Source organism: Neofelis nebulosa, chromosome 8 (assembly GCF_028018385.1).
Source record: "Neofelis nebulosa isolate mNeoNeb1 chromosome 8, mNeoNeb1.pri, whole genome shotgun sequence".
NCBI classification, from domain to species: Eukaryota; Metazoa; Chordata; class Mammalia; order Carnivora; family Felidae; genus Neofelis; species Neofelis nebulosa.
Genome location: NC_080789.1, coordinates 14,038,589 through 14,060,767, shown reverse-complemented (window position 1 = coordinate 14,060,767; position 22,179 = coordinate 14,038,589). Strand labels below are relative to the sequence as shown.

At 40.8% G+C, this 22,179-nt stretch overlaps 1 protein-coding gene and 1 long non-coding RNA gene across 4 annotated transcripts in view; one reads left to right on the top strand and one right to left on the bottom strand.

The window, feature by feature from the left end:
• LOC131518940 (uncharacterized) overlaps positions 1-15,701 on the top strand; it is a 29,143-nt gene extending 13,442 nt beyond the window's left edge. The window contains exons 3-4 of the long non-coding RNA XR_009265366.1: positions 4,045-4,098; positions 15,444-15,701. This is a non-coding gene — a long non-coding RNA (uncharacterized LOC131518940). The remainder of the gene's footprint in view (positions 1-4,044; positions 4,099-15,443) is intronic.
• Positions 1-22,179, bottom strand: part of LARGE1 (LARGE xylosyl- and glucuronyltransferase 1) — a 544,808-nt gene that overhangs the window by 143,032 nt on the left and 379,597 nt on the right. The window lies entirely within an intron of this gene.

Below are 22,179 nucleotides of genomic sequence, written 5' to 3'. Positions count from 1 at the left end.
GAAGTCAAAATGAATTCAACCCCAAAAGACTGACTATTGAAAACATTACATAAGAACATAACACAGACCCACAGACTAAGAAGTAACAGGGAATGGGTGGTGGTTTAAAAACATCCCCAAATTCTTTCACGCTCCTTCCATGAAAAGGTAGAGTCTAATCCTCTGCCCATTGAATGATTCATTTCGATACCAACCTGCCTCACACTGTTTGCTCACTTTGAGAGAACCCAGTTTCCATGAGACAAGGACACTGGAGAGGCCTCCATGAAGGGTCAATAAAGCTCCCAGCCTACATCAGGCACCAACTTGCCAGCTATGTGAATATACCTTGAAAGTCAATTACACAGCCTCTTCAATAAATGGTGCTGGGAAAACTGGATAACCACATGCAGAATGAAATCAGACCCCTATCTTACACCACTCATAAAAATTAACTCAAAATGGATTAAGGACATATACATAAAAATTGAAACTATAAAACTCCTAAGAGAAAATATATAGAAAAAAAAGCTCTTCACTTTGGCAATGATTTTTTTGGATATGACACCAAAAACACAACCAATAAAAGCAAAAATTAATGAGTGGGACTGTATCAAACTAAAAAGCTCTGTATAGCAAAAGAAACAACAAAATGAAAAGGCAAGTGATGAAATGGGAAAGATATTTGCTTAACCGACTGAGCCACCCAGGCGCCCCTATGAAAGATATTTGCAAATCACATATCTGATAAGGAGTTAATATCCAAAATATATAAGGAACTCATACATCTCAACAGCAAAACAACAATCTGATTAAAAAATGGGCAGAGGACCTGGAAAGATGTTTTTCCCAAAGAAGACATACAAGTAGCCAACAGGTACATGAAAAAGTACAGCCATCACTAATCATCAAGGGAATGCCTATCAAACTACAGTGAGATGTCACTTCACCCCTGTTAGAGTGGCTGTCATCAAAAGGACAAGAGGTAACCTGTACTGGCAAGGATGTAGAGACAAGGGAACCCTTGCGCACTGTTGATGGGAAAGTCAACTGGCATAGCTATTAGGGAAAATGGTATGGAAAAATTAAATACAGAACTACTATATAACCCAGCAACTCCACTTCTGGGTATATATCCAAAGAAAATGAAAACAAGATCTCAAAGACACATCTGCACTCCCATGCAGCATTCATTATTCACCCTGGCACTATTCACAATAGCCAAGACATGGAAACAACCTAAGTGTGACCAGACAAATAAAGAACATGTGGTATATAGAGTGGAATATTATTCAGCCATAAAAAGAGGGAGATCTTGCCATTTGACACAACTTGGATGGACCTTGAGGACATTATGCTAAATGACATAAGACAGAGAAAGACAAATACTATATGGTATCACTTATATCGGGAAATCTGAAAAAGCTCATGGGAAGTATAACGGTGGTTACCAAGGGCTGGGGGTGGCAGTGAGAGGGGTGGGGAAATGTTGGTCAAAGGGTATAAACTTCTAGTAGTAAGATGAATTAGTTCTGGGGATCTAATATGTAGCAGGGCGAATATAATTAGTAAGACTGTATTACATACTTGAAAGTTGATGTCAAATGTTCTCATCACAAAGACTGGGACATGATGGTAATCATTTTGCAAAGTACAATGTATCAAATCAAATCAAACCAAAAACACGTTGTATACCTTAAACTTACATAATCTTATAAGTCAAATCTATCTCAATAAAGCTGAAAAAATAACTGAAACAAAAATAAAATACCAACACCATAACACGATAAAATATTTTGTGTGTAAAAAAAGGGGAAAAGATCAATTATCCAAACCAAGATGACATATGCCTACAACAGCATGAGTCCCCAAATGAGAAATGACCAGCTAAGCCCTTCCTGAATTTCTAACAGAAATCATAAGACATAAGTGACTTGTTTTAAGTCACTAAAGTTGATCTTAATTTGGTATGGATGAATAGGTAACTATCCATACTATAAAAAGTATGATAAAAGAACATGAAAGCTGTCAAAAATGACCAGGCATATTTGAAAAAAAAAACCAAGAAAAGGATGTGGAAATGAAAAGTGACTGACAGCTGACTTATCAACAGAAACAATGTAAGCCTTTAGAGAGTGGAAGAATTTCTTCAGCGTGCCAAAAGAAAATCATTATCACCTAGACTGGTGGATACAGTGAAAACATCCTTTAGGAGGGCAAAATAAAGACATTTTTTCAGAGGATCAGGAACAAATTTGACTAGGAGCAGACATTAATTAAAGGAAATTTAAAAATATACATTATAGGGAGGAGGAAAATTATCCTAGAAGGAAAGTCTGAAATGTGGGAAAGAATAGAGAGAAAAAAGCAAATTTATAAAGTTTTAAAAACATACCAACTGAAAATCAACAATGCTACCTGATGAAATTAGAAGAAAAGTGAAATATGGCACAAAAACAGACACTCAGATCAATGGAACAGAATAGAGAACCCAGAAGTGGACCCACAAATGTATGGCCAAGTGATCTTTGACAAAGCAGGAAAGAATATCCAATGGAATAAAAACAGTCTCTTCAGCAAGTGGTGCTGGAAAAACTGGACAGCGACATGCAAAAGAATAAACCTGGACCACTTTCTTACTCTATCCACAAAAAGAAACTCAAAATGGATGGAAGACCTAAACATAAGACAGGAAGCCATCAAAATCCTAGAGGAAGAAGCAGGCAAAAACCTCTTTGATCTGGAGGGTATTACGCTAAGTGAAATTAGTCAGTCAGAGAAAGACAAATATCATAGGACTTCACTCAAATGAGGACTTTAAGACACAGAACAGATGAACATAAGGGAAGGGAAGCAAAAATAATATAAAAACAGGGAGGGGGACAAAACAGAAGAGACACATAAATATGGAGAACAAACAGAGGGTTACTGGAGGGGTTGTGGGAGAGGAGGATGAGCTAAATGGGTAAGGGGCATTAAGGAATCTACTCCTGAAATCATTGTTGCACTATATGCTAACTAACTTGGATGTAAATTCAAAAAATAAAATTTAAAAAAAAGAAGAAAAGTGAAATAACCTAACATACTTTAAACAACAAGCATGTAATTCAAGAGGAGGTGATTATAGACAAAGCATTCTAAAGTTCTCATGGGTTTTTTTTTAGGAGAGGGAAAATATTGATTTTAGACTTTAAGTTAAATATTCATGTTAAGATTCCTAGATTCCTCAACCTAACAGAGGTTAAAATCCAAATAAGATCAGAAAGGAGAAATGAGGGAACCTAAGAAGTGGGACCAGTAGGAGGCACAAAATCAAATGGCAGAAGTAACAACCACCATATGAATAACAGAAATTTGGATAAATAGACCCAAACCTTCTGGGTGAAGGATTTTTATACAAAAAAATTTTTTAAATCCAGCTACATGTCATTTAAGAAGGAAAAAAAAAAAATAAAAAGATAAAAAAAATCTAAAAGGCAAATAGGAAATACATCTATTAATATACCAAAAAAAGACATTACTAGAGGTAGTCTTTACATTATGAAAACATTGAAGTCTATCGATAAATTATTAGGACCAGTAAGAGTTTAGTAGATTTCTGCATATAGTGTCCATGTACAAAAATTAATTGTCTTTTCATATATGGACAATAAGTTAAAAATACACTAAAATATCATTTGCAATGGAAAAAAATACATCAGATACCCAGAAATGCATCTACAGAATATGCGTAAGACTTTTATGGGGAACACTATAAAGTGTTATTGGAAGATATTAAAGAACAAACCAAAAGAATAACAAATCATGTTTATAGATTTTAAAAAAACCCTCATTATCATCAAGATAACAATTCCTGTCAAACTGATTTATGGATATTGACTTGAAAAAATTCCAATCAAGATCCCAATGTTTATGAGTGTGTGTATACATGCACGGGACCTGAGAAATTTATTCTTACACATATTTAAGAATAGGCAAGACTCTGATAATTCACTAAGGTATAAACACCTATACATACTGTATTTTTGTTATAGTTCAATTTTAAAAAGCTTTTTTTTTTTAAAGGGAAAGAATAGGTGAGGAGACCACCACTATCAGCTACCAAGACCTATTATAAAGGTATAGTAACATAATGTGGTACTGATACAGGGATGCACAAATAGTCCATGCATATGCAGGAATGTGATCTATGACAGATAAATGGGAGAAAGTTGATTTGAAAAACTATCTTGGAAAAAATGTTTATAAAAAATAAACAAACTTTATACTTTATGTAAATCAATCCCATATGAAGTTAAATATGAAAAACTCTTTAACAAACTAAAAAAAATTAGAATAAAATGTGGAGAATATTTTTATGACTTCAGGGTATGGGTTATTTTCTTAAACCAAATACAAAAGCATGCAAACCATAAAGGAAAAGTCCGATAAATTCAACTGTGCTCTAATGTCAGTGTATCAATGGACACAATAAAAAAAATTAGAAAGACATGAAATAAACTGAGAGATGATTTTGCAGCATATAGAATTTGCAAAGGCTTAGTATCTAGAACATATAAAGAGTGGTTACAAATCAATAAGGAAAAGATGAGCAACTCAGTGGAAAAATGGGCAAAGACATGAATATTTCTAGAATAGAAAATCCAACCAGTCAATAAACACATTAACAATGTTCAACCTCATTAGTAATAGAAAAATGCAAATTAATGTACCAGTGACATATCATTTTTCACACAGTAGACTGGCAAAGATTTTAAAAAGTAAGACAACAAGGAGTAAATACCAGTGTAGATGGGTAGCCATAGGAACCCTTAATCACTACAGTGGGAGTATAAATTGTAACAACTACTTTGGAAAACCACTGGCAATCAGTAATCAAGTTGAATATATACATATTCTATGACCCACCTCTATGTGTAACCCCTCAGGAAAGCCTCAGGAGGTATGCACCCTAAAATATATATAAATAATATTCATACAAGTATCGGTGGGAATAGCCAAAACTGTGGCAAAAGAAGGGATACACTGTGACTTAGGCATACAGAGCAGTGAAAACAGAATGAACTCAAGTTACATGTCGCAATGCTGATGTAGCCCACTAATAAGACATGAGCAAAAGAAGGAAGTTACAAAAGTATATAGGCAGAATGCTTCCATTTTTAAAAAATGAAAAGAGGCAGAATAAATAACACAGTATTTGAGAATGTGGATTGTTAAACTACAAAGAAGAGCCAGGAGGTGATAAAACATACTGGATTCTGGATTTAACTCTGGGCAAAGAGTACATAGGGCTTCAAAGGGTTTGACGAAGGTTTATTTCTTGAGCTAGATGGTGGATACATGGATGTTGGATTTATTCTTCTTTAAGCAGAATGTAAATATCAAATGTATTCCTTTCCGTGTAGAGCATGTCTCATATATTTTAAATACATAAGAACAAAAATGACAACAGTTGCTACAAAACAAAGCTGGTGGAGGCAGGGGGACAAGGGGTAAATAAACAGCCCAGGGGATTCTGCCAAGCACCTCCAGTTGTGTGCCAGTGGGTCCTGTTGTTCTAAGTGTTTATTTGCACATCTGTCTTCCTGTTACAACTGTGAACCCGGTGAGGGCAGCGATTGTATTCCGCTCCCATCTATTTCCCCAGCCGTGGCATTGCTGACGTGCCACGAACATTTGTTGACTAGTGATGATGGCATCCTTCCTCATACTGCCTGAGCCAGAAAGCTGGAAGTCAACTCTGATTCCTTCTCTCCCTCACCAACCATAGCCTAGCATCCTAAGTAGCACACCCAAAATATATCTGAGATCCAGACACCTCTCTCTGCAAAGGCTACTATCCTCCTCTGCCCGAACCAGTCACCCTGCTTTGATACTCGTCTCCTCCAATCCCACTTCCATGCTGTAAACAAGCTATGTTCTCGGAATGCAAATCAGATCCACACCAGTACCTTACTGTAAAACTATTTAAACATAAAAACCAAACTATTATTGTGGCCTCCAGATCCCTACATGAACAAGCGCCTGCCCATCTCCTTCTGCCCTTCCTAATGTGTGTCCCTCAAGATTACTCCAGCCACAGGGGACATCCCGTTCCTCCAAGGCCAACTGTTCAGATGCCACACGTGCTGGAATGTTCTCTGCCAAGCTCTTCCCTACTTTTCTCACGGTCAGCTCCTCTGCACTCTTTCAGCTTAAGGTTCTCCTTCCAGAGAAGCCTTCCTTCTTGTCCCTCTCCCCAAATACTTCCCCACTCCTTTATTCTCAAATTCTCTCATGTTTCCTTCAGAGGACCTATCTCATTGATTTTTCTCTTGCCTCTCTTTCATACTACATAAGCTTCTGAGGGGGGTTGTTATTCCATGTCTAGAGCCCAGTAGTGTCAGGAATATAGTAAGTGTTCAATAAATATTTGTTGAAGGGGAGGAAAAAAAGGAAGCCCAGATTAATTACAATGGAAGATACTCCTTGGTTAAGTCATGAACCTTAACTGTGATCCCAGGTGTTTCCCCTCCTTTCCTGATCTCCTCACTTACCCACTCTCTCAAGGACAGGATGCTTCCTGTGGCAAAGGAGCTCAGAAGAACCAGTCCTCACCTCATTCTCCCCTGAGTTTTCTCTGTTCTCCCCTTTATCACACACACACACACCTGATGTGGTAGTTCTCTCACACTGATCCTATCTGTCACTTCTAAAGGAATGATATTATTGTCTCAATGTTCTCTTACATTCTCCAAGGGTCAGGTGCGAACTGTAAGGAAAAGACTGGAGACGCCCTGCCTTCCCTTGGCCGCTCTTCCTTGCTTACCTGCCACATGGGTGTCTCTGAATCTGTACAAATGGTGACACTCAGCCCAGGGTACTCAGTGTTGAGATGATTCTCAAACTACGAGAACAATTCAAAGGAAATGATATGGGCTCATTGGAGACGCGGCAATTATTAGAACAAGACCTCTAATCTCATGAACAGTTTTCCTAATTAACAAGTCCCATTTTCCCTTAACTGATGTATATTCTAATTTTTTTAATGACAGCTCATTCATAGAGAGGCAGAATCCAAAAAGAAAGCCTTCTGAGTTTTGTTCAAAGGATTCAAGTTTAAAAGCAAATAGGTGAAGGATTAACGGAAGGTTCAAGTTTCATTAAGTAGATGTGTTGATGTTACGGGAAAGTAAAGTACAGAGGGCCAAGCCTTTCCATCCTTAGGAACACGTCGCCTGTAATGAATTCTGTACAGCACTGCTTTCAACCTTGCGATATTTCATTCATTGATTTTATTGTCAAATGAAAAGGCTCTGGTTCCAAGTGGCATTTCGTGAGACAGACGGGAGTGACCCAGACTTCATTACTCGGCACTTGCTCTCTGGATAATTTTAATGCTACGTGGGCGGAAAGCAACAGAAGAGGACAGTGTGCTGATTCCAACATCTGGAATCACTTTGGTTGAGGTCCACGTTACCAATACCCCCCAGCTATTCGATTCCATCTGTCTCTGGAAATTTGTGTGCCTGCCCTGGATGCTAATGAAGGGCCTGACCCCAGCTTCTCTCCCTCCCCTCTGAGGCTCGGAGGGGTGACTGGCACAGGTGGTCAATCTCGCTAGCTGTGGCAGAAGATGAGGACAGAGAAGGAGCTCGGCATGTGGTGGGAACACCCGGGAAGCATCCCGATGAACAATTCAACAGCGTGCTCTCCGCACTGTGGCAACACCGGGGAGGGCACAGAGCACAGAGAGCCCCGTCTCTTCCGTGATCTTGTCACCTTTTCAATAGAAAGTTCATTTTTTTGCCAGGGGCTCTCTCCATCAACGTCTCTGACTCTACGCGTGCCTATCGAACCTCGTATGAGTTTCGGTCCCAGATCACCAACTCTACACCCAACATTTTGACGCGGCTGTCACTCAAGTTCAGCATGTAACAGCCCAGACTCCAAATTTTTCCAGCACGGTTGCCATTTTTAGGCAACAAGTCTGGGGGCTTGAACTCAATTAATTATCAAACCCATTAGTAATTCCTTTGGAAAAAGAGGACATAAAGCCACAACATTTATTATTTCCTGGGAACAGGTGCTCTGAAAATATTATCTGTTTTATTTTTCCTAGTAGCTGAAGTACATACCTCAGTCTCCATTTTTCAGATGAGGAAACACACTGACAGCTGAAGGGCACTCAGCTGGAAAGTGGCAGAGCCAGAGCCTGGCCTTACACGGCTTACGGAAAGTCCAAAAGCAAACCCCCAAAACATTAAGCAAAAATAATCATTACTGTTGCAATAATTATTAATAACTAATAATAATGAAAACCACTGCCTCTCTGTACAAAGCATATGCTCAAGTTCTCAATGTGTTTAAGGATTTATCACTGGTCTTTTCTTTCTCCAGTCGCTAATTTTTTGTGTCTTAAGCATTTCATTTCCCACCAACGTGCCTCACCAAAAGGAATACCAACGTGGACTGGGGTGCCTGGGTGGCTCAGTCGGTTAAGCGTCTGAGTCTTGATTTCAGCTCAAGTCATGGCCTCACGATTCGTGAGATCAAGCCCCGTGTCAGGCTCTGCACTGGCAGTGCAGAGCCTACTTGGGATTCTCTTCCTTTCTCTCTCTGCCCCTTCCCTGCTCATGCTCTCTCTCTCCCTCAAAATAAATAAACTTAAAAAACAAAGCAAAACAAAAAAAACATGTACCAGTTGAATAGCTGGTCAAGACCGAACACAAGACTGCCTGGGAAACTCTTTCACTCAAGAAGGTGTGGGTCTTAGCTCCTTCCATCTCTCCCACTGCCAGTCCAGAGGACACAGAGAGGGAAAACACTGGGCTGATTTTATGATCAATAAAAAGAAGCGAAACCTCAGCTCAGGGCTAGTGGAATTAATGGGAAGACCACCCAACGAATTCAGTCACAGCTGGAACTCAGCATACATTCCTGATTCAGGGTCATTTCGGTCATGTTAGAGCTGATCCTTTGGGTTGGTTTGGTATGTCCAAGCATACCCTAAGCAGTTTGGGGATGAAGATAGTTATCAGCAGACTGTCCCAGGCGACTTTGTAGGATGTTGTACACAGAGAAAATCTCTACAGGTTGTAGCTGATGAAGGACAGGAAATAAGAGAACAAGGACAGGAGAAGGTCTGCTGTACCTGATCTCTCCTTAAATATTTATTTCTTCTCAAATGTGTAATACAGTGATTTCCACTGAGGGAACTACTGCCTCCTAGTGGGTGGTCTGGAAATCTGTGCAGGAGGTTTCTGTTATTGCTAAGACTGGAGAAGCCACCGGCTAAATTCGGAAAGTAAAGTCAAGGATGATCAATATTCCACAGTGTGCAGGACAACTCCACACCACAAAGAATTGTCTCTTGCCTCTCTTGACTTTCAAATACCTCACTAGATATTCATTTAAGGGGAAAAGATGTCAATAATCATCTGTGTATGAAATCAAAATTACATTTTACAGGTAAACTCCACGTTTTTCTGCAGACATTGATATATGCTGAATTTTCCAGCAATGCAACTACTGAGTAAACAGAGGGAAGATTCGGTTTTGTTTGTAATTTTACCCAGAGTTCATCATTTTGTGAAATAATGCTATCGACAGTAGCGTCACTTGGAGTATCGGAGTCACCACTACAACACATCTGTATCTCTCTGCATTTGTGGCTGTCACCGGCACAGGAATTCTACCTGTTGAAGCTCACACATCATGTCTTCCAGGGTAGGCATTTCTGAGCAACCGGGTGACGAATTGCCCTTGAGGGGGTTCCTGAATGTAGAACTCTTAATGCTAAATGAGAAAAGACCCAGGTAAACCGGGATGGGTTGGACACCTCATTGAACAGGAACACATAAGCACTGTACTCTCAAAATCATGCCTTCTTTCCTTCTTTATACCCACCATATACACAGAGTGCCTGGCACATGGAAAGTTCTCAAAAAATATTGCTGAATGAATGGGAGAAGGAAAAAAGAAAGACCATTCTCTTAGAGTTAACAAAAATTAATTCCCCTCCATATACATGCTTGCTTCTTTCTAGAAACATGTGGCTGAAATACAGGCTCACCTTCCCGCCACCCCACAGTTTGAAGACTTCTCGTATTGTTACAGTTTTCTGCCAAGTAGCTCCCCAACTCTTCTTTGGAGGGCAAAGAAAGCTGGCCTGGATTTTACAAAGGAATTGTAATATCACAGGATCACAGACTTTTTTCAAGGGAACTTCAACACCATTATTACATCTGAATAATCACTTGTATCCAAAGAGTCCCAGACATGTATTGTTGGCCATTGTGTTTAAGTTGCCTGTTAAAAGGCAACATAGGGGCATGCGGGTGGCTCAGTCGGTTAAGCGTCTGACTTCGGCTCAGGTCATGATCTCAGGGTTCATGAGTTTGAGCTCTACATCAGGCTCTCTGCTGTCAGTGTGGAGCCTTCTTTGGATCTTCTGTCTCCCTCTCTCTCTCTCTCTCTCTCTCTTTCTCTCTCTCTCTCTGCTCTCCTCTCTCTCAAAAATAAACATTAAAAAATAAATAAATAAAAGGCAACATAATGTGGCAGGTGACTCACCTACTTACAATCCCAGAGACATAAAACCTACCGACTTATACTTGGAAAGTTTTGTGTATTCGTATTACACCTGCCTTCTGCTTGCATACACATGAGTTTGAAACCTTGCTCTATGCCTCTGAGACCCAAACAGCTTCTATATTTTTGATAAGTGATCCTGAGCCTCACCTTGAACATCTGCTGTGAGATAATAAGCAGTAACTGGAAAACAGTTCTCTGTTAAGATTAAGAGGTGGTCACAAGAGGAAATGAACCAAAAGCTTCCAGGGAAAATAAGCAATGCAGACAAAGAGCAGGATGCTGTGGGTTAGCTGGTGTCCCCAGAGAAAACTCAGCTGTCAGCACGATGCTAAACCTCCCGAACCCCAAACCACTGCTCATCTATAATCCTGAAGCAATTTAGTTCAAGGGAAGACTGGTAGGAAAAGCAGACAGTTTTTGAGTCTCTTATGTTTTGGCTCCCTCCCTCTCTAACCAATTTGACAATAAATTTCATATTAATAAAAAGAAAAGAAAAGCAGACAGATAGAAGCGAAAAGCCATGAACATGGGTTTCTGAAAGGACTACTGAATTTACTGAGACCTATGGCCTTCTGTCAGGCTGCACTTCTCTACCCATCACCATCTTCCGGAACCACAAGGGGTAGGATCAGGGGACAGAAGACCTGAGTATGGGAATAGGGAATGGTAGTCTATTCACTGAAACAAAGCTTTAGGGTTTAAAACTGCATTCAGAAGTTTTTGGGCTTTTTTCTTTTTTCTTTTTCTGAAAGACTGTCTAATCCAGTATAGGAGGTGATTTCTGGAGCTGGACTACCAGGGCTCAAATCCCTGTTCCATCTCTTCCTACTTATATAACTTTATCGGTCAAGGCCAACTGGCATATCTTCAGTCAGCCTCCTCCTTGTTAGCTAAAGATGGTAACAACAGAGTTTACATTATAGAGAGTGTTTACAAACACAAATTGAGAGAGAGAATGCAGAGAAAATGTTTAGTCCTGTTCCTGGTCCATTTTTTTTTTTTTTAATTTTTTTTTCAACATTTTCTATTCATTTTTGGGACAGAGAGAGACAGAGCATGAATGGGGGAGGGGCAGAGAGAGAGGGAGACACAGAATCGGAAACAGGCTCCAGGCTCCGAGCCATCAGCCCAGAGCCTGACGCGGGGCTCGAACTCACGGACCGCGAGATCGTGACCTGGCTGAAGTCGGACGCTTAACCGACTGCGCCACCCAGGCGCCCCAAGGTCCATTTTGGATACTCAGTATCAGCTGTTATTATTATTATTATTATTTTTTTTTTTTACAGCTTGATTTAGATACAATTAACATGCTGAACAATTAGCTATTTTTATTAAATTTTAAATTTTGATTCCAATATAGTTAACATGCAGTGTTATATTTAGTTTCAGAGGTATGATATAGTGAGTCAACAATTCCATACATCACCCACTGCTCACCATGGCAAAGGCACTCTTCAATCCCTGTCACCTATTTCGCCCATCCCCCCACCCACTTCCCCTCTGGTAACCATCAGTTTATTCTCTTTAGTTAAGAGTCTGTTTCCTGGTTCGTTACTTTCTTTTTTCCTTTGTTTTGTTTCTTAAATTCCACATATGAGTGAAACCATATGGTACTTCTTTGTCAGATTGACTTCTTTTGCTTAGCATCATACTCCAGCTCCATTTGTGTCATTGCAAATGGCAGAATTACTTTCCTTTTTATGACTGAATAATGTTCAGTTGTGTGTATATGTATATGTCTTCTTTATTCATCCATCCATGAACACTTGGGCTACTCTCATAATTTGGCTATGGTAAATAATGCTGCAGTTAACACAGGGGTGAACAGATCCTTTAGAATTCGTGTTTTCATATTCTTTGGATACTCAGCAGTGGGATTGCTGGCTCACAGGTAGTTCTATTTTTAATATTTTGAGGAACCTCCATTTTTTTCCACAGTGGCTGCACCAATCTGCCTTGCCACCCATAGTGCAAGAGGGTTCTTTTTTCTCCACATCCTTGCCAACCCTTGTTGTTTCTTGTGTTGTTGATTTTAGCCATCCTGACAGGTGTGAGGGGATACCTCATTGTAGTTTTAATTTGCATTTCCCTGATGATGAGTGATGTTGAGCATCTTTTCATGTGTCCGTTGTCTTCCGTATGTCTTCTTTAAAGAAATGTTTGTTCATGTCCTCTGCCTATCATATGTTTTTTGAGTGTTGAATTGTGGAAGTTCTTTATATACTTTGGATATTAGCCCTTTATCGGGTATGTCATTTGCAAATATCTTCTCCAATTCAGAAGGATGTCTTTTAGTTTTGTTGATTGTTTCCTTTGCTGTGCAGAAGTTTGTATCTTGATGTAGTCCCAATAGTTAATATTTGCTTTTATTTCCCTTGCCTCAGGAGACGTATCTAGAAAAATGTTGTTATGGCTGATGTCAGACAAATTACTGCCTGTGCTCTCTTCTAGAATTTTTATGGTTTCAGGCCTCACATTTAGATCCTTAATCCATTTTGAGTTTATTTTCTGTATGATGTTAACAAAATGTCCAGTTTTTCAACACCAATTGTTAGAGAGACGTTTTCTCATTGCATATTCTTGCCTCTTTTGTAGAAGATTAATTGACCACATAATTTTGAATTTGTTTCTGGATCTTCTATGCTGTTCCATCGATCTATGTGTCTATTTGTATGCCAGTGCCATACTGTTTTGATTACTACAGCTTTTCCGTGTAACTTGAAATCTGGAATTGTGATGCCTTCAGCTTTTTCAAGATTGTTTTGGCTATTCAGGGTCTTCTGTGGTTTCATACAAATTTCAGAATTGTTTGTTCCAGCTCCAGAGAAAAATGCTGTTGGTATTTTGATAGGGATTGCATTCAATGTATAGATTGTTTTGGGTAGTATCACATTTGTAACAATTTTGCTCTTCTAATCCATGAGCCTGGAATGTCTTTCCATTTTTTTGCATCATCTTCAAGTTCTTTCATCAAGGTTTTACAGTTTTTAGAGTACAGTTCTTTCACCTCCTCAGTTTATTCCTAGATATTTTACTATTTTTAGTGCAAATGGAAGTGTTTAATTTCTTTCTGTTGTTTCTTTGTGTATAGAAATGCAATGGATTTCTGTACATTGATTTTGTATCCTGTGACCGTACTAAATTCATTTATCAGTTCTAATAGTTTTTTGTTAGACTCTTTAGGGTTTTATATATATAATATCATGTCATCCACAGACAGTGGAAGTTTCACTTCTTCCTTACAGATCTAGATGTCCTTTAATTCCTTTTTCTTGTCTGACTGGAAGCTCGGACTTCCAGTACTATGTTGAATACAGTCTTCTTCCTGACCTTAGGGGAAAAGCTCTCAACTTTTCACCACTGAGTATGATGTTTGCTGTGGGGTTTTCATATACGGCCTTAATTATGTTGAGGTATGTTCCCTCTAAACCTACTTTGTTGAGGATTTTTATCATGAATGTTTGTCAAATGCTTTTTCTCAATCTATGGAAAGAATCATATGATTTTTATCCTTTCTCATACTGATGTAAATTAGCCATTCTTTTAAAACACATCTCTCCTGTCCCTAAACCATCTACAGCCCATAGTTTGGACAGGTGCAATTACAATGTGTTGTCATTTAAATAAGGTAACTTTTCACTCCGATTCTGTTCCACACCTCTACCCCTAGGAAATAATTAGGTACTATTTAGGCAGGCCCCAAATAATGGTAAGGTCATGAACAAAGAGGGCAGAATTAGAGACCCAAACAGTGGTGTCAAAATGTTGTAACACAGGATTTTCTTGATCAATGCTGACAGCAAGCTTTAGTGACATTACCTGGAAATGTACTGTGATATGCTACCTGCTGTTATGGACTGAATGTTTGCATCCTCCCCAAATCCTTATGCTGAAGTCCTAACCTCTAACGTGATGGTATTTGGAGGTGGGCCTTTGGGAGGTAATTAGAGTTAGATGAGGTGATGAGGATGGGACCCAGTCTGATAGAATTAATCCATTATCATAGCCTTAGAAGAGACAGCAGACAGCTTGTGTACACTCATCCCCCCATGTGCACGTAAAGAGCAGGTCACGTGAGCGCATAGCCAGCTGGCTATAGCCTCCCAGCCAAGAGAAGAGATCTCAGGATGAAACTTATCTTGCTGGCACTTTGATGTTGGACTACTTTGCCTCCAGAACTGGGAGAAAATAAATGTTCGACCCACCCCACCCCATTTATGGTATTTTGCTATGGTGGCCGGTGGCCGAGCAGCCTACCATACTTGCTGTTCTTCAGCTTAGTTTACCAGAAACAAAAGGCAGCAGGGGGCTCAGGACCGCCCAAGACGTGAAGAAACCATTTTTTGGGGGGGCTGCCTTATGAGCCTGCCACACGTTTTCTTTTCTCAGGTCATGTAGAAATAACTTTCCTGGAAAAAGTTTTCAGAGAGATGAAAAAGAAGGGCTAAGAGCTGCACTGTGACTTAGTTTTCAAAGTGCCATGGGTGCCAAGGGGATTCTGTAAGAAATATTCTTAGAAGAGCCCCACCTGGGGTTTGAGAGATCTTGACACTTGTGTGTGTAGATTCTTCCTTCTTATACAAGTCAGGAGGGGATCAACAGAGTATAATTATGACACTTCAGCAAGAGTAAGGTGAGGCCATTGGGTCCCTTCCAAGAAAGCATTTGCCTGTCAGCTGCAAGGAAAGGGGAATTCTGCAACCTCTGAAGGGCTCTTTGTTGAAAGTTTCTATTTGATAATTATGCTGTCTGAAGATTTTCTGACAAAAGTCCTGCTTTGTTTAGAAACCATGCAGTCTTGCTCTTTTGGGTTCAACAAAAGAGTAGGAAAAAAATTGCCTCAGTATAAGGTACTGAAAAAGGTACAAGAATGCTGTTTGTGCTCGCAGGAACTTAATTTCATGTCCAAGGGAATCTATCAAAGGATTCAGAAGATACCCCCAGAAGCTTGTCCACAGGTAAGCATAACCGCCCCCCCCCCAGCCAAGGATGCAGACCACACCCACCCCCCTAAATGTGAGTCCTTCCAGTCCCAGGGCTCCACTGAATAATCCCACTTCAAGCAAAGGGCTAAAAGCAGTATGACTATGACCTAGGTAACACTAAGAATTGCAATGAATTGCTAATAAATGGAGAATTAAAGCCTATGACTACCATCTGTCTTTTCAGATCTTGCACAGTCCATTTCATTGCAATAAAAATAGCCCAAATGCCCAGAGAAAGAATCTCTGATTGCCAAAGAATCTAAAATCCTCACCCTGCCTTACCCAGATTCTTTCTACATTTCCCCAACACGCAGCCTCTCTGCTTGAACATGTGAGTCATGGGCCCTAGGACCTTCTTCCTGGAAGCCTTCTTCTCAGTTCTTCAGTCAAGGTCAAGGCCCATTTCACACACCCTCTCAGATATGGATTAGGCTGTAGTGATGACAAGTTCAGTGGGCACTGGGGAGGGAGGGAGGAATAGGACACAGTCCAGAGAAAGGCAGGCTCGCAGACCACGGGTGCCATTCTCAGAATAGCTCATCAGATGCTGGTTAAAGGAATGGTATTTCTGAATTTGGCTTTCACGGGACACAAGTGCCATGATGCACTGTGTGTTCGTGTATGCCTGCCACAATGTCCTCTCCGAGCCTCACAGGACATGTATGTAACCTGAAGAGATAAAGAAGCTCCCTACTTAAACCTGTTTAACCCAGCATTTCCCCCAATGTATTTAACCATGGAAGCTTTTTCTGGTTAAACACCTATTAACATCTTTGTTCTCCAAAATAGTCTGGGAAACAGTGCTGCGTTACCAAGTAGGATGAAATCATTGCCAGAAGGGAATTTCAAATAAAGCACCAAAGGGTAAACCCTCCTCCATGCTGTTTCCCTAATTGCAGAGGGATGAAGAGGGCAGACAGCTGTGTTTGGGACTCAGTTATGCAGTTCGATACCTGTGACCTTGGCCAAGTCAATTAACCTCTCTGAACCACAATTTCTTCAGCTGTGAAAGCTTAATAAACTGTCACAGGATTTCTTTGACAATTAAATGAGATAGCACAAGGAAGTATCTGGCAAAATGCCTAGAAGGAATCTAATAGGTGTTCAATAAAAGCCTGTTTCTTCCCCCTCTCATTTTATGGAATTCCTGTAACACAGACACGGTCCACATCACTGAGCTGGCACTTACAGGTGGTTAAGTACTGATGGCTCTCCTTCCCATGGGATGCTGCTTGGGGTTTGCATCCCCAGTCTTCGAGGCTCACGGAGTGGATGCTTCAATACATAGCTGATATCAAGAATTTTACCAGTAAAGTAGTTATTTTTCAAGGAACCCTACCATTTGTGTTCCCTGGTGGCAACGTGACACCTCTTGACTTCTTTCTGTGTGATTCCTGAGGCCAACTTTCCATCCAGAGCAGGTGAGTTGCAGAAGCAGGAACTAGATAAGGACAGGCATTCCTGCAGCCAGGAAAGAGGTGATCTGTAGCTGATGTGTTTGTGTGGGTGGTGCTCCCATGTGCCTCCACTGGGCATGCTGGGGTTATGCCCAGCATAACACTTACCGGACAGTCCCTGATCTTGTCTCATTTCCTCACTAGACCTTCCACTTTTTCAGAACAGGAGCAGGGCCTTGTTTATCAGTATCTCTCAATGCCTACCACAATACCAGGCATCAGATGAGCACTCGATAAGTGATGGATAGATAGATGGGCAGATGGTTAGAACAAGGAAGGATGGGGAAGAGGGGGAAGGAAGGAAGGAAGGAAGGAAGGAAGGAAGGAAGGAAGGAAGGAAGGAAGGAAGGAAGGAAGGAAGGAACTGATCTCAATTCTACTGAAATATGAGCTTCGTAAAAAGTGTCTTTTTGTCCCCTGTTAGTCACTGCTGTATCCAACGGGACTAAAACAGTGCCTGGCACTAACAGAGACTAAATAAATATTTGTTGAATGAGCAGATGAATAATTGAATAAACTAAGCTGAGCTACCCATTTGGAAAATTAGCTGTAAACAATTACTACTCACTGACAAATCAAATTGCTCTCATATTATTTCCTGATCTGCTGATTCCTCAAAATTATTAGGGCAGTTTAACATTCATGCAAGTCAAAATGAAAGCTGAGAGACAGTAGCAACATGAAGGTCTCCTAGGGGTCAGGCAATGTACAAAGCTGAGGGACTACAAGACGGGGCCCTGCCCTCCAGGAGCCACAAAGACCTAGAACCCCACGCCTCAACTCAACGCAGTGGGTTGACAGCAGCGGGAGGGAAAGGAACGAGCACCTTCTGTGGCTTCACACATCGCGGAGCAGGGCTGCGCCACCCCAGCTAGAGTGCGCTCGGGGAGGAAAGCAGAGAATGACAGTCTCAATTGATCCCTTCATGATCCTAATGTCAAAAATGTAAGCCTTTTATGATGCAGTAAAACTATTTTTATGGGTTTTTCCATCCGTCTCATGTCTTGATGTATTTTTTAATCAAAAAGGATAAGAACAAGAAGTCAAGTGGGTATAAATCTCCTGCTCATTTTTCTGGTTCTCTGCCCAGGGAGGAGAGACAAGCCCCACAGTGCCCCACAGGAGATTCTGTGGTGCTTCCTGTTCTCCCTGGGAGTATTTTCCAGAAAGAAGCCTATTATTCCTGGTTTGGAGAGCTGGGCCTTGCTTTAAACAACAGACACATTGGGGCACCTGGGTGGCTCAGTCGGTTAAGCGTCCGACTTCGGCTCAGGTCATGATCTCACGGTCCGTGACTTCGAGCCCCACGTCGGGCTCTGTGCTGACGGCTCGGAGCCTGGAGCCTGTTTCGGATTCTGTGTCTCCCTCTCTCTGACCCTCCCCCGTTCATGCTCTGTCTCTCTCTGTCTCAAAAATAAATAAACGTTAAAAAAAAAATTTTTAAACAACAGACACATTCTCTAAAGACTACACGTAAATGAAATCTCAGTCAATCAAAACCTCACGTTTCCAATAACTTATAGGTTTATCATTCTTGATTTCTGATGGTCTGATGACGAGACCCAAAAAAAAGTGTTCTTGCATGAAATGCGCAAATCAGAATAAAGCACAAACAAGGAAATAAAATTACCTGCATTCTTATCACCTAGAGGTAATTTTAAAATGTAATCTTAGACTTTTATTCCACATTGAGATACAGATACATATTCTGACAAAAAAAGGGTAACGGTAGAGGCACTATGTAACCTACTTTTACAGCTGATCTATAAATATGTCATCAGCATTTACTCATGTCAATATTCTACCTTTTATTTACTAGTTCCATTAGCATTCTGCTCTATGGACACACTGCAATTTAACAAGTTCTTGATTTGGGATGCTGGATTTGTTTTCAACATTTTATCACAAATAATGATAAATATCTCCCACAATTTCTCATCTCCCATAATTTCTTAGAAATAAAATGGCCATGTCACATACATGCATATTTTTAAAATTAGATACATTTTGTCAACTTGTCCTGCAAAAATGCTTTGGCCACTTATACTACCTCTAGCAAGAAAAGAAGTCCTTACATTTTTATCTTTACCATCACTGGTGTGTGTGAGTGTGTGTGTGTGTGTGCATATGTATATTTATATATATGTATATATACGTGTATATATACACGTGTATATGTATATATGGTAGTGTTTAATTCCTGTTTTATTTTTCATTTTTTGATTAGTCACAAAGTAGAATTTTTTCCTATGTTAATTGGCCTCTGGATTTTCTTAAGCAAAGGATATCCATGTTCTTTGCCCATTATTTTTTTCTTATTGATTTATAGCAACATTTTACATACTGAAATACTGATGCATTATTTTTCATCTAAGATGTACATCTTCCCTAGAGTAGTTTATTTCGACGTTTTTGTTTTTAAATGTTTATTTATTTTTGAGACAGAGAGAGCATGAATGGGGGGAGGGTCAGAGAGAGAGGGAGACACAGAATCAGAAGCAGGCTCCAGGTTCTGAGCTGTCAGCACAGAGCCTGACACGGGGCTCGAACTCACGGATCGCGAGATCACAACCTGAGCTGAAGGCGGATGCTTAACCGACTGAGCCACCCAGGTGCCCCTCGACATATTTTTTTTTTAAGTGTTTTGTCTCGTCTCTTCATCCACCCTCCCAATTTTTACTTGTAGTTTCTCTTGTCTCCTTACTTATCAAATAGTTATTGGTAAAATGACAGGAGAGAAAACCACCACCGTTCACTCCAAGTTTATCAGTAATTTATCTATGGGATGATCAAAGGAATTTTCTTCAAGGTGGTAAACTTCATCCCTTAGAGCAATCACCAACCCAAGGAGATGCTGGCAGTCAATGTAGAAATTGGTCCCTACAGAAACCTTACCAGTTATCTTAGCAAAGTCAGGCAGCAGCAGCCTCATTTAGAACAATACAATTTTGAGGGACATGGACATCACCAACAGAGTTGAGAATTTGGAGTTCCTCAAGGGACTCTGAGTTTCTGGGTCAGTAAGGCCACTTCCTGCATGTTAAAGGAGGGTCTTGCTTGTAGGGAGATGTTAATCAATGAGTTACTTCCCCTAGAGGAAACTTCCTCCATGAGCAGAGAAATCAGAGTAAAAAGACCCTTGTCTCTATTAATGGAAAGCTGGCTTTGTTGTTCCTCAAAATGATGATGCCAGGAGTCTGAGCATTGGTGCAGCTCCCAGTTGGTGGGGACAGGTATGGTGCCCTCTCCACAGGGTGCTGGGAAACCAGCAAAGCAGAGATCCCACCTGAGATAGGACGGGCCTTACAAGGTCTTGGAGCAAACCAACCACTACAGAACCAGAAACTCCACCGTTGATCTTTTACTGTCATGTCTCTTGTGGTTCCATTTATGAATTACATTTCCCCACTACTTTCTAATTGCAAATTTTGAATCTTTTTGAAAGACTTGTCTGGTGTGCATTGGGTTTGGCTCACACTTGGGCCAGGGCATTAAGGGTTAAGTGGTATCGTCCCAAGGGCCACCAATATGGCAGCAGTGAGAGCGAGGAGAAAGACTCTAACAGAAGGTCAAATTCAGAGGCCCTCTACCCTTTCTTAGAAAAGGCATTTGTACTTCCACAGCCACCCTGGAGATCCAAGATTCCATTTTATTAATGAGAATGCTTTCCTGCACAGCCAGCAGTCCAGCAAAGCTTGGGGATACATTGATTTAGGGGATGGGAAGGCATGCAAAACTGGCCACTGAGTTCTCATGCCCAGAGGACTGAGCACAAGGTAGTTTACGGACAGGGGAGGAAAGGATAGACAGAAGGAGGATAAGGCAGTGAAGAGGCAGGCTAGAAATCAAGATACAGAAGCTTAAAGACAGATGGGGACAGGTGAGAGTGGGTGGGGCAGTAGCCACAGGAGGCTGAGGGAGAGAACTGCACCAGGACGGTGGATATTTCTAATGACCGCTGACACTCTTAATTATAACCGCGGGCCACTAAAGCTCCTGTCTCGTTAAAAAACAATTAAATTATCTTCACTCAGTTAAACTGATGGAGGCAGGATAGTGGGCCACTGGCTTTTAAAATTCTCTTCAGAAGCAGGAATGACACAGCAATGGGTTGGAGATCTGGGGAGGGTGACACAGGATGAGAGAGTGCCAGTCTGTGTCTGGGCCAGGCCTGGCGGTGGGTGCAGGCATCACGGTGGTGGTCTGGCACAGTGAGATCTACAACCAAGATGGCTGCAAGTTTAGATTTTTCTGGTAATCTGTGAGCATGTTTGAGGAGAATGTGGGTACAAACAGTGGAAAGCCATGATCTGGGATGATGACCACCATCTCCTTCCTACAAATGCATTTATCACTGGACTGTAAATGTGGGACATTTCAAAGGTGCTCCTCACCAAATACAGTAAACAACGAGATAATGGACAGCGTGGGGGAGATTCTGATATCCCTACGTTAAAAAAAAAAAAATTAGCTGTATTTCCATTGTTCTTCTCACTTTATCAAACAATCTTTTCTAATAAAATCAATAAATATTTATGGAGCTAGGTGCTACGGGGGATACAAAGAAAAATGAGCCACGGTCTCTAACCTTGAGGAGTTCCCACTTAATGACTATTTAAGAGACTTTTTTTCCCCCTACAACCAATGTCATCACTATTTAAATGCAGGAACAGAAATACTCAATAAATCTTACTGCGAATCATACTTGGAAAAGAAATAATGTTTCTAGAAAAAATGTTAAGGGATGATAAATTCCTCTTTTCCCATCTTCTCAGAGTTTCTGCATCTGTAGGTACCAGCAATGTTAAAGGGCCCGAGGATCCCGCCATCTTGAAGTGAGCTGGGCAGGGCATGCAGGAAGGCTCTGGGGGGCTTGTACTGGAGGACACAAGTGCAGGAGGGGTCCAGGGCTTACTCTTTAGCTGACTTTAAGAATCAAGCATAATGGGGGCACCTGGGTGGGCTCAGTCGCTTGAGCGACTGATTCACGTCATGATTTCATGGCTCATGGGTTCGAGCAGTCGGGCTCTGTGCTGACAGCTCAGAGCCTGGAGCCTGCTTCAGATTCTGTGTCTCCCTCTCTCTCTGTCCCTAGCCCACTCGCATTCTGTCTCTCTCAAAAATACATAAATATTAAAAAAAAAAAATCAAGCATAATGGTTGCTTTTACTCTCCTGCTGCCA